This window comes from Rousettus aegyptiacus, unplaced genomic scaffold, assembly GCF_014176215.1.
Source record: "Rousettus aegyptiacus isolate mRouAeg1 unplaced genomic scaffold, mRouAeg1.p scaffold_m13_p_14, whole genome shotgun sequence".
Lineage (NCBI taxonomy): Eukaryota > Metazoa > Chordata > Mammalia > Chiroptera > Pteropodidae > Rousettus > Rousettus aegyptiacus.
Genome location: NW_023416289.1, coordinates 10,853,469 through 10,876,371, shown reverse-complemented (window position 1 = coordinate 10,876,371; position 22,903 = coordinate 10,853,469). Strand labels below are relative to the sequence as shown.

Genomic DNA, 22,903 nt, shown 5'->3' with positions numbered 1-22,903 from the left:
ATTCCTAGAAGGAAACAGGGAAAAGTCTCCTCGACATTTGTGTTGGCAATAGATTTTTGAATATGACACCAAAAGCACAAGCAACAAAAGCAAAAATAAACAGGTGAGACTACATCAAACTATAAAGCTTCTGCACAGCAAAGAAAACAATTACAAAATGAAAAGGCCACCTCCAAAATGAGAGAAAATATCTGCACGTATCTGATAAGGGGTTAATATCTGAAAACATATAAGTAATTCATATAACTAAATAGCAAACAAATAATCTGATTAAATAATGAGAAAATAACCTAAATAGACAGTTTTCCAAGGAAGACATAACAAATGCCAACAGTTACATAAGGTGCTGGACATCACTAATCATCAGGAAAAAGCAAGTAATACCACAATGGGATATCACCTCGTACGTGGTAGAATGACTATTATCAGAAAAATAAGAGATCAGTGTAGGTGAGAATGTAGAGAAAAGGGAACTCTTGTAAATTGTTTATGGTAACGTAAATTGGTATAGCCGTTATGGAAAATGGTATGGAGATTCCTCAAAAAATTAAAAACAATTACCATATAGTCTAGCAATCCTACTTCCGTGTGTGTATACACATTATGTATGATGTGTGTGTGTATATATACCCAAATATATACATGTATATATATATATACACACACACAAAGGAAAACAAAATTAGTATCTTTAAGAGATATCTTCACTTCTATGTTCATTGCAACATAATCACAGTAGCCAAGAAACAACTTAAGTGTCCATTGACATATGACTGGATAAAGGAAATATGATACAAACACGCAAAATTGAGTATTATTCAGTCATTAAAAAAAGAAGGCAATTCTGCCATTTGCAATGACATGGATAAACATAAAAGACATGTTAAGTGAAATAAGCCAGACAAAAACAGATACTTTATATCTCATGCATATGTAAAATCTACAAAAAAAAAAAATGGCAAAGAAGAAAACTCATAGAAGCAGCATAGAATAGTGGTTGCCAGAAGCTGGGGAGTGGGAGAAATGGGGAGATGTTGTTCAAAGGGTACAAACTTTCAGTTATAATATGAATGAGTTCTGAGGATCTGTGCACAGAATGGTGACTATAGTTAATGATACGGTATCATACAATTCAAATTTGTTAGAGTGGATGTTAAACAATCTCACAACCACAACAAAAAAAATGATAACTCTGAGGTGAAGGATCTGTTACTTAACTTGGTTGTGGTAATCATTTTACAGTATATGTTTGTGCCAAATCATCACACCGTATACTGTAAATACATACATTTTTAATTGTCTATTATAACTCAATAAAGCCGAAAAAAAAAAAAAACTTTGTTATCCATAATGAGGTACAGAATTCCAGATGCAAAGAATGGCATGAGCTGAAAAATGCTTAGAATCAGAAAGTGTAAGATATGTTCTAGGGGCAGTAAGTTACTCTAGTTCTATTAGATAATAGGGGATTTGGTAAAATATGGCAAAGTGTGAAGGAGCAAGATAGTTAATGACCTTTAATGGCATGCTCAACAGAAATAGATTTGTTAATAATACTGTTTTTGAATTATAGCTTCAGAGACAACTACTAAACTAGAAAAGGAGTTCCACTTATCTAAGAGATTTGATGCGGCTCTTATTTTATTGTCTCACACTTTTCTCCAGCATGTTACCATGTGCGTCTAAGTAGTTAGAACTAATTAGAAGTTTGAAAAGCTAGTACAGTTATCCTCTGCTTTTGGAAAGTTTCTGTTATCCCATGAACATCTGTGCTTTATCACAATTTTATTTTGTGCATCTGTTAGCAAGATGTGTCCTAAAGTATCAGAAAAGCCTAAGAGAGGTCATAAGAATGTTATATGCTTGGCATAAAACTGAACGTAATTAAGCATTTAGATCATGGTAAATGATATTAAGACATTGTGTGTGCCTTGAACTTGCCTGCATTCTCCATTTGTACTATTTACATGCAGAGAGATAGAATCTTAAAAGCTTCTGAAGTCACTATTGGTTCTGCTAGTAGCAAAGTGGTCTTTTAGTTGGCATCCAGTAATGGATAAAATGGAAAGTCTATTGCTTGAGTGGACTGATGGGTGTAAAAAACAGGGTGTGTATTTATCATATCATTCCCACTTTTAATATATGTTAGCATTACTTTAGATTTTATGTGTTATTTGGTATGATTTGGTACGTTATTTTGTGGACTATGGGAAATGCCCAACATTTTTTCCATATAAATTAATGGTAATCACTTCTTCACTTTATGCCATTTCAGCTTTGGAAAGTTTTCATAGGAATGTGCTACTTTCTGATGGTGTAGGAAACCTGTATTTGGTTTTTCTAGACCTTTTAGTGGAGATGGGCAAATGATGTTGACATTAGGGACTTGGTCAACGAAACAACGATATCTCTACAAGTACCCATCACAGTGGAGACTGTACGAATTGGAGAGAAGAAATTGATTGCCTTGTCCCTAACATAAGCTGGGTATATATGTAACAAGGCAAGTTTTTTTTTTTGAAAGCATTGTTACTTATCCTGGGGTAGAAAATGGGTATAGTCTTTGAAACAGCAGGGGACATTACCTTTGCTCTTGAAGAAGATATGCAAAAACCAACAGAAAAAAAAAAGAGTTGTATTAGTCACAGTAGCAACTGAGTCTGGAGATCTTTTCAAATTAATCTACGCTGGTACTACGGGCAGCCTTAGAGAAAATATTTGTGCTTATATGTGTGTCCCAGCCTCAAAGATCTGAGCCTAGCCTATAAGTACATGAAAACTTGGCTCTGAGACAGAGTCACAAGAGGCCAGATGGGTGAGTGCAGGTGAGCTCTTTCCATACATTAGGAGGTACTCAAGCTCAGCAGGCTTGCACTGGGCAGGGTAGCCAGGTTTTTAACGGAGAGCCATGTCCAATTTACTGTGGCTCATCCAGTACTGAACAAGAAGTGTGGCACCAGAATATTTTAATAGTTGCAATGAATACTGTGCTGGGGCTACTGGGCCGACTTTGTTTCAACAGGCATATCTTGTGTCAGTGACATTACTAACAGCTAAAAAAAAATTCACCTCCTTGTTTGAGTAAGCAAAGGATGGTCGCCAGAACTGACCTATAAGTCTAAATAAGCATCCTGAGAGATTTTGGAGTTTAAGCAAAGTGGGCATCCCTAGAAGAAAAGAAAGGAAATAGAAGCATTTATTTTGAAAATTAAGAGGAGTCTAACATTATTTTGTGTTTTAGACTGATGATAGAAAATGTGTATATATACATATAACAATCATATATATACTGAAATGTACTGCATACCAAAAAATTCTAAATAAAGAGCATAGATGCTGAGTAGAGGGCATATTTTATCTGTGTGCTCTCAGTCTAGGAGAGATTTCTAAAGTTAAAATTCAGACTGGATTTTGAAGAGGATAAAGACTATGGATCTCTGAAGATGAAGGAGAACAGTTGTAGAAAGTTAAATTCTAGGCTACCAAGCCAAAAGTTTTTTTCAGTTGAATTTCCTTTTTTGATCACAGAACAAATGATCACCTCCAGAAGTTTTGCCCTTCCTTTTGGTGGATTCCCACTCTCGTCACAGTAATGAAAATGTTCTTTCGGCCGTGTTATACCTATGGCAGACCAGAAAGTATGGAAGGTAAGCAAAGAAAACTTGAGGATAGCAAACTCAGTAGAGGAGTTAAGTGGAATTTTTTTTTTATGGAATTACGGTTGTGGTTAATAAAATTATAGTTTCAGTGATGAAATACCTTGAGTGATGAACTTACTAATTAAGACTTTATAAAATGAGGGATAGGCAGCCACTGTAGATACGTGAATAACAAATAGTATTGTACAAAAATTCTCAATGTTTAATGGGTGTGGAAAAGTCAAATGATGAGAATTCCAAGTAAACCATTGGACTTGTTATGTCCAGAGAGCTGGAAAGTGGAGAAATTAGGAACTGAGAGTAGGGGTGTTATGAGACTATAATGTTGATGGAAAAGTGAAGATTAAAAGTTAAAAATCTTAAGGTTTTTACAAAGAAAAGATTAAAAGAATTTGTAATTATAGATCAAAATAGAAATGGGGTGAGGGGAAAATGATACCTAGGTTTTGAGCCTAGAAACACTGAAGGTGTTGTTGTTGATTATGGGAGAATTTGTAAAGATAGCTCTTAGGAGGAGAGGGGACTTTTTTCCAATGTTTCAAAAGGTGTAGTGGCCTTTAGATTAAAATGGTCTATGGAGAATGGTGCATGCGGAACTGGGAAGAAGGTAAGAAGCGTCTTGGTAAATGAATGTAGGTAACATCTGAAACCATAAGACTCATCTAGAACCTTCAGATATGTCAAAGGAGTAAAAAGTTTGGACTTTAGCCTTGGGAAATTCTCAACTATAAGAAATGAACTAGTAATGGACACATCAGAGAGAGTTGGAAGGAATTGTTTAATCTCCAAGTTCTCATATAATCCATAATGCCATGAATTCACTTCTAAATATCTATAAAAGTAGAACTCCCATCTCAAGAACCTGAAGGCACAGTGTTTCACTTAAGCCAAAGCAAGAGAGAGGAGAGAATTAAGTTCGATGGTTTACATTGAATGACATTGCAGGATTGTACAGGGCTTGCTCAGACAATGTCTTACCTTCCATAGCAACTCAGTGAAACGACTTTTACTACCCCCTTTGTACTGTGGGGAACTATAAGAAGGGCTAATTAAACTTCTTTAAAAAATGAAAACAAAGTAGAAAAAGAAAGTACAAAATTTGGATAAAGTAGTCATTTGAGAGAACATCGTGATAGTTTCTCAAATTTTACATTGTGACTGAGGAAAAATTATTTCCACATTGGCTGCCTTTTAAAGGTGAGAACTTCTGCTCTCTTAAAAATCCTTGCTGATGATGGAAAACTTTCTTTAGTTTGTTGTAAAACAGTCTCTTAATGCAGAGCAGTAATAAGCAAATTCTCACAAGTTTATTATGAAAAATTGATGGGTTCATTGGTGAATAAACTATTTTAATATTTTATTCAAAATACATGTATCTGTATATTTCATCTTGACATGACTTTCTATGTCTATGGCCACTATACTTGAGGAACTTCTGTTTTCTATAAACTACTGATTTAAACTATAGCTAGAAAATGCCAGAAAGAAAATAAATTTATAAATATAATATGGAAAACACAACTATCTGCATTTTATTGTAGATTCAAAGAAGCACATGCTAACCCTTAACCCCTCCTCCTCCTCATTCTGAACCCTAACATTGTCTTCAATTCATTGTGATTTTTTTGCCACTTCACAGTCTCTCTTTCATCCCTATCTGTCTGTCTGTCTGTCTGTCTGTCTGTCTGTCTCTCTCTCTCTCTCTCTCTCTCTCTCTCTCTCTCTCGCTTTCGGTCAAACCTTCCCAGCATGGATCCGTTTTCTTAGCATAGTCTAGTCATTCAACAAGGAATAGCTAATCAGACAATCTCTCCAATATGTGGCCACAAACAGCCTTCGAGGTGAGAAGATGGAATGTGAGCTCTCCCAGCTGGATTCCATCTTCATTCCATCTTCCAAAATAAGCCCATTTTCTAAGTTAAGTACAACTTTTTACATATATAACAGTTAAAAATATTTTTTCCAGTAATATACATTGGTATGTTTATATGCATATCTTTCTCTTTTATAGGATATTTAATCTAAACATAATGTGTTTGTGGACTCCTAATCAGTCATACCATTTACTACTACCCTGCTCCAAAATTAGTTATAATCTTTGTAAATTTCAAAATCTACCTTTCTGTAGATGTCCTATATGTTTTCCATTAGTTGAGTGACAACCGAAAACAACTCCTAAACATTGGAAATATAAGATAGTCCCATATCCTTTATCCATATTTGCCAGTTGTTTCATTTTTCTCTATGCAAAAGGCTCTAGGTCCAAGGATTCCAAACTGTGTGCTAAGGTACCCCTGGGCCTTGCTGTCAACTCACAGGGGCCCTGTAGGATATTTTATGTTTTCGAGAGGAACACAGTGACATCTGTTGGGCATGACCTGAACTACTACTATTAAGTTGGGACTTTGTTTCCTTTTAGCCTAGGAAAGCCTTGGAAAAGCTACTGCAATACTGAGGGTCCCATGAACTGAGAAAGTTTGGGAATCTTCTGCTCTGGGCATTAAAAATTAACAAATTAACATTATAATTATTTTTTGCACACAATTGATCAAAATAGCATAAATATATTACCCAATTTTTTATAAGTAATTATTAAACAAAAAAGTAAAGTTTTATCAAAAACACCTACTAGTGAGTAGCATGAGAATTTTTCCCCCAATTAGGTCATGTGTCTGGATGTGAATTCAACTGACTTGCCCGAATCAATTCTTTTTTATATGTTTGTTTTGCTGATGTAAGCCTTGATGAAACTTTGTTTCCATAATAGATAGAAATAGGAAGGATTTATTATAGCAATATCATTATTCTTTGAACTCCTTTTGAATTATATAGCAAATATATAAGAAAAGAGTTGGCAAACTACCATACTTGTAGAGGGATTTGTTGTATAGACCTGTGGTGACCAGTAACCATTAGCCAAATGTAGCTATTTGTATTAAAATTAATTAAAATTAAATAAAATTTAAAATTCAGTTTCTCAGTTACACTAACCATATTTCAAGTGTAGCTAGTGATTACTATATTTGACAATGCAGATATAGAACATTTCCATCATCATACAAAGCACAATTGGTTAGGGCTGGTGTAGACATTAAAGTCATCCTCCTTCTCAATTCTTATACCAATATTTTAAATAATTTCTGGTTTTGGTACTCAGAGGTTTTCCTACCCCAAGTAAATGCAGCACAGTTTTTTTATTTTAATATATATGTTATCATACTGATGTACTTTTTAGTATTTGACTCATTCGATTTGTTTTTGAGATTGTCATTGATTTATGCTGGTTTTATTTTCTTGTTTTGCTGTTGAATAGTCCATTATATGAATATACTTTTTCAACTTTCCACATGGATAGTTTTTTTTCCCTGTTTCTTTGTCATTAACACAAGTGCTACTCTGAAATTCTTGTTTGTGTCTCCTAGGGACCATGTGCAAATTTCTCTAGGATACATTCCTGAGTCATAGGATATTTCCATCTTCAGCTTTACTGGATAATGTCAAATTGTTTCCCAAATAAGTATACTAATCCACACTTTCTTCAGTTTTCACTTCATATATTATTTCAGATTAAGTTCAGCTATGATTGACAAAAACACAGAAACAAGCATGAATAACAGTGGCTCAAACAAACAAACAGAAGTTTATTTTCCTTCATGAAGATAAGATATGGAGATAAGCAATTCAGTACAGTGTGGTGGCTCCAGGATAATTAGGGTCCAAGTTTCCTTTCTACAACACGTAGTTTTCACCTCATGCTATAAGGAGGCTGCTTGATCTCTAACCATCATGTTTGCATTCAGCACCTCAGAAAAAGGAAGAGGGAAAGAAATCCATGCTTCTCCTACCTAACATTTATAAGAACATTTCCTAGAATTTAATTTGAGCAATCTCTATCTACTTCATAACCTGTTAGCCAGACCTTAATCAGATAGTCACACCAAGCTACAAGAATTACTGAAAAGTGAGGTCTTCCAAGTAGCTATATTTCCAGCCAAAAATTAGTGGTCCTTTGACCAAATAAGATAAAGAGTATCAAGGGAAAACAAGTGCTTTTTTCCACTTTCCAAACATTTCCCTTATTACTGGGTAGGATGAGCATCTTTTTAAGTTTATAGGCCATTTGAATTTCTAGTTCTGTGAAGCAATTGTTTATTTCTTTTGCTCATTTTTTTTTCAATTCTGTATTTTTCTTACTAAGTTTTAAGAATTTACTAAATGTCCTGAAAATTTCATTTGTCTTTTTCTGTGTAGGCATTTTTCTTGTCACCAGCATATAACAGAATTTTTAAAACTCCAGTCTAAAATCTTCATCTTTTTCTGGTGAGTTTAGTCCATTTATTGTGACTACAAATATGTTTCTATTTCTTTTTACCATCTTATTTTGTGCTACTTGTTCTCATTTTTAAATTTCTTATTTTTAATTGAAACTTTTTCTTAACTCATTTTGTTCTTCTACTGGTTTAGCAGTTACATGCTATATTAATATTCTTTTAATAATCACATTTTAAATTCTAATATGTATATACATATAAAATCTAAAAACAATTGAAACATTTATCCCCTTTCAAGACTCATAAGAATTTCAGAATGTTTTAGTTCAGTCTTGTCTTCTTGTTTATTTGCTGTTGTCCAGTGTCTTTGTCCTGTCTTGTTTTTAATCATAGAACTTAGACAGTTTGTAACCTTTATATGATTTCATACTTACGTAAAATTTACTGAAATCATACAAAGAATTCCCATTTGTACTCTACCCAGATTCTTCAATTGTTTGTATCTTTCCTTTGCCTTATCATTCTTTCTCTTTCTCTCTCTCCTTCTCACCTCCTACCCCCATCTAAGAGGAATTCGGAAAGTTGGAAACATTATTATCTTTTACCACCAAATCCTTCAATGTACATTTCCTAAGAACAAGGACATTCATACATAACCAAGTATATTATACAATTCTGAAAACTTAACATTATACAATACTATTATGCCATAATCCATATTCATATTTGTCAGTTTTTCCCGTAATATCCTCATAGTCATCCCCCCAACTATTCAGGATGCTATCCAGATTATAGACTGCATTTAGTTGCCATGTCTCTATAGGCATATTTAATTTTAATCTAGAAAAGCTCTTCAGACTTTCTTTTTTACTTGATAATTTTAACTTTTAGACACGTGTGTGTGCATATTTCAGAATTTATCATTGTTATCTGTAGAAAGATTTGACTAAGATCATTTACTTTACTGTTGCCTGAAGTAGAGACCTAGTTTAATCATTTTATACAGCAGTGTTGATTTAGATATACCCATATCTAATATATCCCTTTTTTGATTGTTTCTGCTTGCCATTTCTAATTGTACCACCTACCTTCTTTCTGGGATCATTTACCCACTTTCTGAGGTATTGCCCTGAAGAATGCTTGTGAGGGTTAATAGTAAAAAAAATTATCAATTTTTGTTTGAAATGTCTTTATTTAAGCCTCATCCTTTGAAGATAATTTTCTCAGAATACAATTTTACATTGCAAATTATATTTTCTCAGAAATGTAAATATATTCTATTTCTGGTTTCTAATTTTCATTGTCGCAGATGAGAAGTCAAATATCACTGTTGCTTCTTTCATGGTAAATTGTCATTACTTTATTTACTCTTAAGATCTTCCCTTCATGTGTGATGTTTTACAGATTCACTCTGGTAAGGTAAAATGTATGTACAGATTTCTTTATATTTAGCATACTCAGGATAATTATGCTTCCACAGTCTAAGGATTCATGTGTTCCTGAGAAGTTCTTGAAATTTCTCAGTAATTATTCTTTCAAATATCGATCTTTTCTTTTTTTATTATTACTGTACCTAAATCTATGAATAGATGCTTATTAGATTTTTTTATTTTCTTTTACATATCATAATTACTTTTTCATATTTTCCATCTCTGTGTCTCTCTATTCTTTATTCTGGCTAATTTCTTTTTTTTCTTTTTTCTTTCTTTTTTTTTTAGGTGAGGCAACCCTTGGTTGACCTCACAGATTGCAAAGACCTTGTCAGCTTACAATCCCTTCGGTTTTTTTAATTTATTTTTTATACCTACAGCACCTGGTTTTTCTAGGTGGTCTTCCATCCAAGTACTAACCAGGCCCGACCCTGCTAAGCTTCCAAAATCAGATGGGATTGTGCTTGTTCAGGGTCGCATGGCCATAGACCATGGCTAATTTCTTTAATTTTATCTTCAAGTTCACTAATTCTCTCTTCATCTATGTCAAATCTGTTGTTCTGACTGCCCATTGATTTTTAAATTTTAATTATATTTTTTCCATAAACAATCTAGTTGACTCTTTTATAAAAATCTGGTCATATTTTGTATTCTCTTATATCTGGCTTATATTTCCATTCCCTCCTTTATTTCTTTGTACGTATTAAACATGCTTACTTTATATTCTGAATTATGTAATTCCAATATTTGAAAAATAGTATTTCTTTATCATATCTTTCTCTTTATTTCCATTGGCTCTTACTCATAGTATCTTGTTTCCTCATGGGTTTTATGATTTTTCTTTTTATTTTCCATCATGAAGTTGTATAAACTATGACTTTTTCTGAGCAAATTCTATGAGGCCACAGTTTAGGATGCTTTTTCGTAGAACGAATTTGAATTTTCTCCTACTACGTGCCTGTAAAGAACTATCAACCAAGGATTACTTTAATTCCTCATCTTGGATATTTTTTAACACATGTATGTAGTCTAATTTTTATCTCAGTACCTACATGACAGCTAACCTGTAGTTAAGGCAAATCACACATCCTGATTTGCCCAGTATAGTCCCAGGTAAAATGCCCTTTGTCTTGGTATAATTATTAATAATTACCTTTTTTCCCTCTCAGAAGATTCCCTCTTTGGATTATAAATTATATGTTGCTTGATTAAGAATAGTAAAAAGACATTTTTCTGTTTCTTCCAATCATAGCCAAGATAGAGTAGAGGTTTTATTATCTCTCCTTTTGCAGGACAGAATTTCTAGTTCACTCTTTCACTAAAGGTATATCTCCTATAATCCTGATTTTAAGGTGGGGTTTCCATTCCAACTTCTCAAATAAGAAGCTCTAGGTTTCTGTGGATTGGCAGGTGCCCTCAGGGCAGCTGCCGGCTTTAGCATGTTTACCTCTCCGGATTCATGCTTCTGCTTAGTTCTTTGCCCCTAAGGATTATCTTTACTTTATTGTGAACTCAGCTATATATTTAAAAGGATTTTGTAAATCTTTTATTCAGAATATTTAGTTGTTTGGTTGCAGGAAGTATTATTCCCACTAGAACAAAATCCCTGGGCTCCTCATAAATACTGACTTAACTGCATGTGGTATTGGAAGAACCGATTTCTCTGGTGTTGAGGTAGCCCAGAAACTTCAAAGAGCAGGTTTCCTACTTGAGAGCTGGCACTTGTCCCACTTTGTTGAAAATAGGACAATTGACTTGAAGGAAAAAAAGTGTTCAAAAAAATTCTGTTTTAATGTTTTATATTTTCCAGGTATGAACTGAGAGCATAAAGTAAAACCACTTTTGTTTTTCTAACAAAGGAAATAGACACATATCAGTGTGAAATATTAAAAAAATCTAGTATATGCATTTTATAGGTGAAAAAAAGAGACACTAGGAGGCTGAGTAACTTATCCATGGCCCACTATTAGTAAATGATGGAGCCAATATTAGAACCCACAGCCCGCCAGTCTATAATACTCATGCCCATCCCCACTGCCTCATCTACTCTTTAGCATAATTATATGCATTCTTCTATCTCATCATCATAAAAATCTATGATTATGAGGGAAAGTATAGCTACATTGATACCTATTATAGCCTTCCTAGTATTTGGGGTGTTGATAAATTTTCAGAAGGTATTCAGTGAAGAATATAAAGGATATAAAAAGTTAAGGGGGTGGGGAAAATGTCAGCTTTGTTACAGATTATAAATACTATGGGGAAACACAGACATTTTATTCTAAATCATAAACAATTTCCATTTTCACTTTCTGTTCTGTCTTCCTGGAAGTCTCTTTCATGTTTGTTTACCTGAAAATTTCTTGCTTATCCTTTTTATAAAGCTAAAATATCATCTCCATTTAAAAAAAAAATCTCTCATGAATCTCATCCTCCCCATAGGCTTTCTCAGACAGAATTAATGATTCACTCTATTGTATTCTCATAGCATTTTTACATATCTTTATAATAACATCTATCAATTGTATTATGTTCAACCATGTTAAATTATTATTTTTATAGGTCAAAAGTGGTTAAATGTCAGCAGTGTCATATGGTTCAACCTAAATTTATTGTGTATATGTATACCCCACTGGATTTAGGGGTAAAGACCATGCATCATTTATCTTTGTTTATTTAATTTAGTGCCTGAGAATATGCTCAGAATATGATTGTTGTATTGAATGAATGTTCATACCCCTGGGGCAATATTTAAAAATATTAATCACTGATATCTACTGCGTAGACATCAGAACTGATACTGGTGTTATACAACTGTTAAAACTGTGCCTGTTCTATCATCTGCATATTAGCCCAGCCTAGGCCAAGGATACATGCAGAATAAAACTTTTGATGTTGTAGTGAACCCCAAAGTGGGGTTCTAACCCAGTACATTTAATGCTTGAACCTTCTGTATAACAGTGCCACCAAATATTACTTACACCTGTAGTAACAGAGAACTAAGAACTTTCTATAGTAACCAGTCCTATCTTTGAGCACCTCTCATCCCTAGAACATTCTTTCTGCCATTAGACACTATAGTCTGTCTACCTTGAACTTTCATCACAGAGCCTAGTTATCTGCTCTTCTAATATTTGAATACTGTCATCATATCTGCCCCCAAGTCATTTCTTCTAAAGACAAAGTACCCTTGGTTTCTTATGGTATGACATAATACTCACCTTTGTCAGAAGGGGCAGATTCCGGTTATGATTTTACATGGTTCATTTTCTCGCATAATTGTAGTTGTCTTTGACTATTTTGTCTACCTATGATGTCCAGGAAAACCTTGTATTCCAAGTGGGATATGACCAGAACAAAAGAGAGCAGTAAGCAGTTCTGTCTTTGAGCACCTCTCATCCCATCCTTCAATCCCATTTAGGACAAGGTTTGACAATATATTACACATGACATTGTGATACACCAAAGCATTTCCTGTGGTATAAAACAAGAGTATGAGCCCAGTCCTAAGGAACCATTCTATAGGATGGATAAGCTAGATAACTAAACTAGACCTCTGGTTCTTAATCCTGGCTGTGCATCAGAACTGTCTGTAGAGCTTTTTAAAATGAACCCCATGCCAGACCTGCTGAATATAATAATCTAGCTATGATACCTTTCAAAAGGATATGGGAGGGAGTATAAAATGTTCAAGAATGTGTGCTATGGAGCAGGACTGCCTGGATTCAAATCTGTACTCACATAATTTTGCAAATTGTTTAAACTGTATTTTTTCATTTCTAAAAAGTTATAATGGCTTCAGAGGGCTGTTGTGAGGATTAAATGATGTACTATAAGTAAAGAACCTAGTACAGTTTCTCCTCTCACTTAACACATGCTAAGTGAATATTTTCTATTATTGTGATGTAGGTATATTAAATCTCTACTGCTGGCTTTCATCCACAGGCTGAGAAAGCTCTGGTGTAGGGCATGATATGACATGATGCTCACCTCTGTCAGAAGGGGAAGATTACAGATGATCCTCCTGCCTTTCTCAAGCAAGAATTCCTAATTCTGTACTTTCCTATTGGTTGGTTTATCACCACAGTGATCCTACAGAGACTTCAGTTCTCTGGAAGTCATCAGGAACATAACTGCTGCTTAGACAATGCCTTCTTTCCCTTCCTTCCTCTACACTTACTGAAACTTATTGAATGATCTGGATATATGCTTCTCACATCTTTAGATCTTATAAGCTACTTCATAAAATGGGAACATAGATTTGCCAACCTTTCATATTACCAAGCAAGAACATTCAAAAATTATAATTACATCTACTATCATTATAAATCGTATTGAAACACTAAAGAAGTAGAAAGTTTTAATCTCAGGATGAATAATAAGGCTACCATAATTAAGTTCAATCCAAGACCTCTCTCTCTTTGTCTATGACTGTAGTTTATCTTTGTTAATTGCATACAAGGGAAATTTATCATTAGTAAAAGTCATCACTTTCTTTGCCTGTATCCTCACTTAAGATTATAATTATAGCATAGTGAGCCTTTTGGTAAATACTGCCTGTATAAAAAAGAATAATTTTGCTCTTGATTTACAGCTAAGTTTTGGCATATTTATGTTTCTGTGGCTTTTATTTACTAAATTGGATTTGTTTTGATAATCTATTTTAATATAAAATTTATGTAGCTGTATTTTGGAATGAATATTAACATATTTTCCTATACAGTTTTTTTCTCATTTTTTGCTAATGAAAATTCTGCCAATTAGGCACTGAAAAAATATCTGCCAGTAGTTAATGCTAATAGAGACACCAGAGCATTCTCTCTGCTATTAATCTGTGGATAATGGAAGTCCCATTTCTTAAGTACACGCAGAAGAAAGAATAGAAAAAATACTAGCTATGACACCAAATGAATTGCCTTCTTTCCACACTACTGTGCCCTTGTAACCTCGGGCATGTAGAGCAGGCTGGCAGCCATCGCATTACAGATTTAAAAGTGCTGGAATCTCTCAGTCCTGTAGCAGGTTGCCTGATGGATTGGTGAGTAATGTACTTGAAGAGTGCATTACTGAGCTCTAGACTAATGGCCACCTCTTGCCCATGGCCTTTATGGTAGATCATTCATTGTGCTGCCTCATCAGCTTCCTGCCAGTCTTTATCTGGCATGAGCACTGGCTGTTCCAGAGCTGATTAATCCCCTAGGAACAAGTCCCCCTGCAGATCTCTGTGTGTATTACACAAAAGTGGGAATGTTCTGGTGCTATGAAGACAACACAACTTTTCTCTGAATTCAAGAAACCTCATTTTAGAAGATGAAATTACCTCACTAAGCAATTTGCTATATATATAGCAAATCTTATTAAAAATGTAAGAAATTTCCAATAAAATAAATGCAATGATTGGTAATTTCTAGGTTTTAAGTTCTACAAGGATGAAAAAAATCTTAGAGTGGATATCTACAATGTAAACTTGTTAGCATATAAGTCATCTAAGACAATATCATATCTCAACATAACTATATATTGCATTTTAATTTAGCTTTTCTTTTTCTCAGATATTTCGCTGAGTCCAGAATTTTAAAAGATAAAAAGCCTGTACTTTCCACCTATAAAGTGATGTAGGTATTTCTCTGAAAGGCTTACAACATAATATTTACTATAAAGAGTCACAAATGGAATTTGACAGTTAAGATTTTATCCAGCAGAAATGTATGATATAACATTTGATTTAGGTCAGAAAATTATCTTGAATATTTAAAGAAAAAAATCCTTAATTTATATATTGTCAAAGTAGAGATCTGTATTATAAATTTGCTACATTGTTATTAATTATAATTAGCACATTATAGGAATAACGCACATTAAATATTTTAGGCCTTTGGTGCTTTAATCAGCACAAGGATATCATATTTATTCAAATTAATTTTCTGAAATTGAGTGTGAAATAAGAGAAGCAAGAGCAAATAATAAAGGACCACATGTAACTCAAGATTAAATGCAGACTATAATTCTAGGAGAATTTAGAGAAGAGAGAAGTCAATGGTGGCTGGAGGAATAAGAAGCATCATAGAGGAGATGAAGGTTAAGCTGACCTTTAAAGACTAGAATTAACATAGGCAATGTGGAGAGTGGATATTCCAGGTCAGTAAAATGGCATGAACAAAAGCACAGAATTATTAAAGAACAATGCATATTATAGACTAGAAAGAAGAAAAACCTATCTAGAGCAGCAGATGTGGGTTTAGAAATAGAGTTGAACAATATGGGGGTTGGGGATGCCCACAACCCATGCAGTCAAAGCTCTGCATATAACTTAAGTTGGCCCTTCACATATGCAGATTCCCAGCCTTAGATCAAAACTACAGAAGTAGAAAATAAAGTACAAGCTGAGAGGACGTCTGATCCGGACAATGTGATAGACTAGATCATCTAAAAACCCTCGTGCTGCAATCATCTGGAAATGCTAACTAAAATGAAAATCTTTTGGAATACATAGATTACCTTCCGGAAAAATGATAAAAACATACAAGATTCAGAAATGAGCTAGAAACTTATTTTTATTAAATTTATTTGGATGACATTGGTTAATAAAATTATATAAGTTTCAAATGTACAGTTCAATAATACGTCATATATATATTGCATGGTGGTGTTCATCACCCACAGTTAAATTTCCTTCCATCACCATATATTTGACTCTCTTTACCTTTATCCACCTCACCCCACCCCACTTCTGATAACCACTAAACTGTTGTCTGTGTCCATGAGTCTCTGTTTGTCTTGCTTGTTTATTCCTTTCAGTTTTATATCCCACATATGAGTGAAATCATATGGTTCTCAACCTCTTCTGTCTAACTTATTTCACTTGGCCTGATAATCTCAAAATCTATCCATGTTGTTGCAGATGGCAGTATTTCATTTTTTCTTATGACTGAGTAATATTCCATTGTATATATGGACTATATCTTTTTATCCAGTCATCTATCAAAGGACATTTTGGTTATTTCTATGTCTCAGCCACTGTGAATAATGCTGCAGTGAACATCAGAGTACATATATCTTTATGGATAAATGTTTTCAAATTTTGGTGGCAGATACCCAGAAGAAGGATTGCTGGGTCATATGGTAATTCTATTCTTAATTTTTTGAGGACCCTCCATACTGTTTTCCACAGTGGCTATACCAATGTACATTCCCACCAGTAGTGTATGAAGGTTCCTTTTCCCTCACAACCTCTCTAGCACTTGTTATTACTTGTCATATTGGTGATAGCCATTCTAAAAGATGTAAGGTTGTAGTATCTCATTGTGATTTTGATTTGCATTTCCCTAATAGTCAGTGAAGTTGAGCATCTTTTCATGTCTGTTGGCCATTTGTGTGTCTTCTGCAGAGAAGTGTCTGTTCCGGTCCTCTGCCCGTTTAATTAAATTGTTCGTGTTTTTGCTGTTGAGTTGTATGAGCTCTTTATATATTTTGGATATTAGCCCCTTACTGGAGTCTCTCAATTTCATTGATTTCTCCAAAGAACCAGCTTTTAGTTGTTTCCATTTTCTCTATTATTTTTTTTCTATTATATTTAATTCTGCTCTCATGTTTATTAGCTTTTTTCTTCTCATTGTATTGGGTTACATCTGCTGCTCCTTTTCTTATCTCTTAAGGCGGAGTCTAAGGTCTTTGGCTTGATACCTTTATTCTTTTCTAATATAAAAATTTCACATTATTTCCCCCTAAGCACTCCTTTACAGATAACCCACAAATTTTGATATGTTGTATTTTCATTTTCATAAAGTTCAAAATAATTTTAAATTTCCCTTTGGAATTTTCCTTTAACCCACAGGTTTTTATATGTGTGTTAGTTTCCAAATATCTGTGGATTTTCTAATATCTTTCTATTGTGAATTTAATTTAATTTTATTGTGATTAGAATATATATGTTAGGTCAACTGAAATCCATTTAAATTTGAGACTTGTTTTATGGCCTACAGTAAGGTATGTTGGTAAATGTTCTATCTACGTCTGTAAAGAATGTGTAGTAATCTGCTATTGTTGGGTGGAGTGTTCAATAAATGCCAGTTAGGTCAAGATGGTTGACAGTACTCAAATCTGCTAAATCCTTACTGATTTTCTGTTTACTCGTTCTATCAATTATTAAGAAAAGGGTCTTTAAATCTCTGACTATAATTGTGAATCAGTCTATTACAGTTCAATGAGATTTGCTTTATGTATTTCGCATTTATTTAATGCATTTTAAAACTCTGTTATTAGGTGCATCAATGTATAGGATTATTATATCTTCATGATTTGACTCTGTCACTATGAAATAACCTTTCTTATCCCTGGTTATCCTATTTGCTCTGAGATGTACTTTGAGATTAATATAGTTACCCCAACTTTCTTTTAATTAGTGTTAGCATGATATATATTTTTATATTCCTTTATATTTAACCAATTTGTGCCTTTACATTTAAAGTGCCTTTCTGTAGGCAGCAAGTAGTTGAGTCTTATTTTTTATCCAATATGACAATCTCAGCCATTCTTAACTTATCACACTTTGTCTTAAATTATTTTTATACTCATTCACATGTAAATTAAGAACCATCAGCATTATACTTCCATTCATCTCCTTCCATACTTTGTGCTGTTTTGTCATATATTTTATTATTACATACTTTGTAAAGTCTACACTAAAATATTGCTTTTGCTTTCAACCATCGATTGTTAAAGGAATTAGGAAAAAAAATACTCTTATACTTAACTACTTTTTTCTTTCTTTTTAAGATCCATTTCCAACACTCTTCATTCTTTCCTACAATTAGAGTTTCTATTTAGTATTATTTTCTTTCTACCTAGAGAAATTTTTTTAGCATTTCTTGTAGTGTTGGTTTACTATTGACAGACTACCTCAGGTTCTGTTCATCTGAAAATATCTTTTTTTTGCCTCTGTTCTTAAGGATATTTTCACTGGCTGTAGATTCTAGATTGATAATTTTCTTTTTTCAGTAGTTTTAAAATGTCATTCCATTTTCTCCTGGGTTCGATTCTTTCTCTTTTTTCTGATTTTATTTTACTTTTATTTTTTAATTTTTATTTTACAATTAGGGTTGACGTTCAATATTATTTTATATTAGTTTCAGGTGTACAGCATAGTGGCCAGACATCCCTGTAATTTATGAAGTTATACCCACTACTAGCTCAGCACCCACCTGGTACTACACACAGTCACCACAATACCATTGACCATATTCCCCATGCTGCACTCTACATCCCTGTGACTATTTCATAACTAACAATTTGTACTTCTTAATCCCGTCACCTTTTTCACCCAGCCCCAATCCTCCCATCCATATGGCAATTGCCAGTTTGTTCTCTGTGTCTATGAGTCTGTTTTCATTTTGTTTGTTCATTTATTTTGTTCCTTATGTTTCACATATAAGTGAAATTATATGATATTTGTCTTTCTCTGTCTGATTTATTTTACTCAGCATAATACCCTCTAGGTCTATCCATGTTGTTGCAAATGGTAAGATTTCTCTTTTTTTGGCTAAAGAATATTCAGTTGCATATTTGTATCACCCCTTCTTTATCCAATCATCTATTGATGGGCACTCGAGTTGGTTCCATATTTTGGCTATTATAAATTGCACTGCAGTGAATATAGGGCTGCATACATCTCATTGAATTAGTGTTTTGGTTTTCTTTGGATAAATACCCAGAAGTACGATTGCTGGGCTATAATGTAGTTCTATTATTAAGTTTTTGAAGAACCTCACAACTGTTTTTCATAGTGACTGTACCAATTTGCAATCCTACCAATAGTGCATAAGGGTTGCTTTTTCTCCACATCCTCGCCAACACTTGTTTGTTGATTTATTGATGATGGCCACTCTGACAGGTAGTGAGGTGATATCTTATTGAGATTTTAATTTGCATTTTTCCAATGACATAATTTCCAATTACAGGTCTTTTACCTCCTTGGTTAAATTTATTCCTTGGTTAGATATTTTTTGATGCAATTGTAAGTAGGATTGTTTTCTTAATTTCTTTATCTGATAGTTCATTATGCAACCCAATTCTGAATATTAATTTTGTATCCTGCTACTTTACTAAATTCATTTGTAACTTCTAACAGTTTTTTGGTGGAACCATTAGTGTTCTCTATATGTAGTATCATATCATCTGCAAATAATGACAGTTTTATCTCTTCGCTCCCAGTTTAGATGCCTTTATTTCTTTTTCTTGTCTGCTGTGGCTAGGACTTCCAATAATATGTTGAATAAAAGTTGGGAAAGTAGACATGCTTGTCTTGCTCCTGATTTTAAGGAAAATGCTTTTAGTTCTTCCCCATTGAGTACACATTGTTTCTTATCAGAAGTCAACCATAGTTCTTATCATTGTTTCCCTTCTGTGACTTCAATTTCATATCGAAGTATTAGACTGCTAGATATTGTTGCATGAATCACTAATACTCTGTTCAGTTCATATTTTCTTATCCTTTCTCCTGCATTCGTTCCTTTTTAAGAGTTTCAATTTCTCTGTTGAAATTACCTTTCTTTCACCAATTCTGCCTATCTTGTCTAAATTTTTGAACATATTTATATTAGTTTTAAAGTCCTGGTCTGCTAATTACCCTATCAGAAGCATCTGTGGATCTGCTTGTTAATGTTTTTTTCTATTGAACATGCATCACATTTTCTTGCTCTTTTACATATCTTATGATACTTTTTATATGCCAGACATTGTACATAGAAGAAGGATAGAGACTGAAGTATATTTTGTTTTGTTTCATTTGGCTTTTCCCCCAAAAGAGTGAGCTCTCTCTGTCTGGCATTAAGGTGAAGAGGTGATGATTTTAAACTTCATGCGAGGTCAAGTTAATCTGTGACTGAGTTACAGCTTTAATAAAGATTAATCTCATCTTGGATAGGTCAATGCTCAATTTCCCAGGCTACCTCTGCTGAGAAACTAACCCCTTTCATCTTGTCAATAGTGAGTTTAGAAGGGTTTGGCCTGCAGTTTTTGTTAATTTTCATTCATCTTTTTGTATTGTACTGCACTAGGGTCCTAGGTTTCAGGCACCTCAAGAATGTAAAAGATTGTTCAAATTCTTTATTCTTTTAAGCCAGCTTACACTGTTGCTCTCAGCAAAATTTGGGATGAAGGAAGAATTATCATGTCAAGGAAACTAGACGTGTTTATGGGGCTCCTCCAGACTCTAGTCTGCCCCATCAGCCTTCACTATTACTAGTAGTTTGAATGATTCTATTGACTTCACAAATTCTCTCCATTTTTATGGGCTTTTTTTTATCTTTGATGCTTACTTTTGAAGGATTCCTTTTTATTTGCCACTTACCTTTGAAATGAGCTCGTCCAGACTACCTTGCATTCACCACTCTTTAATAGTCTCCTACGTTAGTATGATTTTTATTTTATTGTATTTTTCTCGTTACCATGAGGCAAAGCATAATGAAGTTTATGATTTAGGAAAATTCACTAGCAGCTGTATGATCCCCTAGATTAAAGCAGTAAGTGAGCAGAGACAGTGAAACTTGTTATTAGGTGATTGTTATAATCTGGACTGAAGGCATTAACATGAACCAAATTTATTATGGAAGAATGTAGAAGAGTGAACCAATCTGAGAAATGTGAGTCTGGACCTATCAATATTGAGTTTAAAAGAGTTTGGCCTGCAGTTTCAGCTAATTTTCATTCATGTAGAAATGCTTTAGGGTGGAAATTATTAAAGGGAGATAAGATTACAAGATTATCTAGGGCCAGTTTATGAATTTAACTAGGATTTTTTTTTTAACTCAATACTTCTTGGGGATTTTTGAGCAGAGAAGTTGAGAGATTAGTGTTTTAAAAATATTAGTCTAGAAATGACAAGGAGAACAGAAAAAAGAGGAAAGTAAATTTAAGAAAGGGAAAGTCAGATGGGACAGACGTTGGCATAATATGCAGGACTTATTAAAGCTCTAAACTTAGGGCAGTATAGTAGAAATAGAGATGAAAGAATAATAATAATAAGCAATAATAATTTTAATAAGTTTATTCTTTCCATATAGTGAAGGGGAACATCATTACCACTCAAGGGACTAATTTGAATCTGTGTCAAGTTTGATCATATTCAAAGTTTCTATGCACTTCTAGCATTTGGTACCACATTACTAAGTGATTACTCAATATGTGATAGGAGAAAAAAGGAAAATAAACCAATTTAAATGATTAAAAGCTTGATCGCATCTGGCTACAATTAGAATCCAAGCTAATAAATGAAGCCTCATAAATTCTAAAAATCGTTCCCTATACAAATACTTTAAACTGGAATAGAATTATGGTTTCAATAATGCAAAAGAATAGTTCAATTACATATACAATTATAAAAGGAAAAGTATCCTAATCCTGATTTTCAGCTACTATCATAAGAACATTTTTCTACATACAGTCAAACTTTCTGTAAATAAAGGCTTTCTCCAGTCTGAATATGAATCCTAGACTATCCTGAAATAGAAAACAGTAAAGCTTCTTTGTCTTCCCTCTACAGTAGGGGTTCAGCAAACTTTTCCATAAAGAGCCAGATAATAAAAGTTTTAGGCTTTATGAACCATACAGTCTCTGTTGCAACTATTCAACTCTGTTTTTATAGCATGAAAGCAGCTATGGACAATGTAAAAGAATGAACATGGCTATATTCCAGTAAACCTTTATTTATAAAACCTGGTGATGGGCCAGATTTGGCTTGTGGATTGTAGTTTGCCAGCCCCTGCTCTAGAGTCTATCTGTATGGGAACACCCTGGAGACTTTACTCTTCCAGTGTTGTCTGGAGCAGCAGTCTCCAATAGAAATGTAATATGAGCCACATATGAATCCTAAATTTTCTAATAGCTACATTTAAAAAAAAACAGGCAAAATTAATTTTTAACAATGTTTTATTTAACCCAGTATATCCAAATTATCCTTTCAACATGTTATCAACATTAGAAATTTATTAATGAGATATTATATATTGTTTTTTCTCACACTACGTCTTCAAAACCTGGTGTATATATCTTAGGCTTACAGTTCATCTTAATTTGGAGCAGCCACATTTCTAGTATGGCTGTTAGCTACTGCATTAGACAGTGCATGTCTAGAGACTTCATTGTTATCTGAGATCTAACTGCTTCTCTTCCAGCTTAGAAATTACCCCACTGGTAAGACCATTTTTCACCCAATAAGGTGTTCCCACTTCCCTCTTCCTTCCCTAGCCTCAACTTCATTAGCCTCTCCACTAAGAACTACCTCAAGAAATGCCTCTCAGACTTTAATATACATAAGACTCACTTGGGGATTTTGTTAAATTGCAGGTTCCGATTCAGTAGGTATGGGACAAAGCCTGAGATTTTGTATTTCTAACAAGCTCCCAAGTGATGCAAATGATTCTGGTCCAAAGACTGTACTCTAAGTAGCAAGGATAGAAAAGACCACTCCCAAGAGGTTAGCCAAAATTGGAACCGAAGGTCTACCTTCCTGAAGAAGCTATCAGATCTAATCCCAGCACACCTAATA

The 22,903-nt window shown here is 33.8% G+C and overlaps 1 long non-coding RNA gene and 1 pseudogene across 3 annotated transcripts in view; one reads left to right on the top strand and one right to left on the bottom strand.

Moving 5' to 3' along the window:
• Window positions 1–756: 756 nt before the first annotated feature.
• The window catches only part of LOC107511915, a 50,754-nt gene continuing 28,607 nt past the window's right edge, over window positions 757–22,903 (top strand). For 2 of the 3 annotated variants that reach the window (XR_001597170.2, XR_001597168.2), the window contains exon 1: window positions 3,299–3,647. This is a non-coding gene — a long non-coding RNA (uncharacterized LOC107511915). Of the gene's footprint in view, window positions 2,488–3,298; window positions 3,648–22,903 lie in introns of those variants that run through there. The other variant, XR_001597169.2, reaches the window with a different exon arrangement.
• Window positions 9,732–9,850, bottom strand: LOC118611849 (annotated as a pseudogene).